At 45.4% G+C, this 1,371-nt stretch overlaps 1 pseudogene; it reads left to right on the top strand.

Annotated features, from left to right (window-relative positions):
* Positions 1-276: 276 nt before the first annotated feature.
* LOC108490724 lies at positions 277-1,103 on the top strand (annotated as a pseudogene).
* Positions 1,104-1,371: the final 268 nt, after the last annotated feature.

The raw sequence follows: 1,371 nt of genomic DNA, 5'->3' as shown, positions 1-1,371 counted from the left end.
AGTTTACAGTATTCTGCAATATCCACAAAGCTCAGCTCATAATTCTGTCCTGAATTCCACCTAAAACATCCCCCACTGGTTCATGCTGAAGTTTCCTTGGGTCAGACATGAGACTGTATTCTTGCTAAGATTCCTATCCATCGTTGCCTTAAACTGTTGTGACTCCGATAGCAGTCTTTCATTGAGATTCTTGGTTAGCTCATAAATCCTTTATAGTTTGTTCTTGGACAACCTAACTTAAGAAGACATGTCAGCACTCTCCTCCCACCAAGAAAGATGCTGAAAGGAAAGAAAGCCAAGGGGAAAAAAGTGGTCCTGGCCCTTGCTCTCATGAAGAAGCAGGAGGCCAAGAAGATCATGAATCCTTTGTTCAAGAAAAGACCTAAGAACTTTAGCATTGTGCAGGACATCTAGCCCAAAAGAGACCTTGTCCACTTCATCAAATGGCCCCAACACATCTGGCAGTGACAAAGAGCTATCCTCTATAAGCAGCTGAAGTGCCACCAGTGATTAACCAGCTCACCCTGGCCCTGGACAGTCAAACAGTTACCCAGCTGCTCAAGCTTGTACACAAATACTGGTCAGAGGCAAAGCAGGAGAAGCAGAGGCTGCTGACCTGAGCTGAGAAGGCTGCTGGCAAAGGGGACGCCCCCACCAAGGGACACTTGTCCTTTGAGCAGGGGTCAACACCATCACTACCTTGGTGAAGAACAAGGAGGCTCAGCTGGTGATCACACATAATGTAGACTCCATAGAGCTGGTGGTCTTCCTCCCTGCCCTGTGTTATAAGGTGGGGGTCCCCTACTGCATTATCAAGGGGAGGGCCAGACTGGGGCAGCTGGTCCACAGGAAGATGTGTACCACTGTGGCCTTCACACAGGTCAACTCGGAAGACAGAGGTGCTCTGGCTAAGCTTGTGAAAGCCATCAGGATCAATTACAATGACAGATACAATGAGATCCACCATGACTGTGGAGGTGACTGACTGATACGATAAGATCCACCATGACTGTGGCGGTGATGTACTGGGTTCAAAATCTATGGCTCTCATTGCTGAGCTGGAAAAGGCAAAGGCCAAAGAACTCGTCACCAAACTAGGTTAAATGTCCACTGCTGAGTTTTCTGTAAATATAATTTTAAAAAATTTCCCTCCTCCCCAAAAAGAAGACACATCACATGTAACATGGCTGAGTTGATATACTAGTTTTGAATTTCAGAACCTATGTTAGAAAGTAAAAATAAGCTTCTTTTCTGCCTTAACCTAGTGTTGGGTTTTCTCTTGAATGTAGCTTAAAGTTAACTTCACCCATAGGAAAGATGATTTGAACACCTGCTTCTGGGACACTAATAGGAACTGCTTTGCATATAGCA

Source organism: Nannospalax galili, unplaced genomic scaffold (genome assembly GCF_000622305.1).
Source record: "Nannospalax galili isolate Female #2095 unplaced genomic scaffold, S.galili_v1.0 scaffold175, whole genome shotgun sequence".
Classification (NCBI taxonomy): Eukaryota; Metazoa; Chordata; class Mammalia; order Rodentia; family Spalacidae; genus Nannospalax; species Nannospalax galili.
The sequence above is the reverse complement of the archived record's forward strand: the minus strand, read 5'-3'. Positions and strand labels throughout refer to the sequence as shown.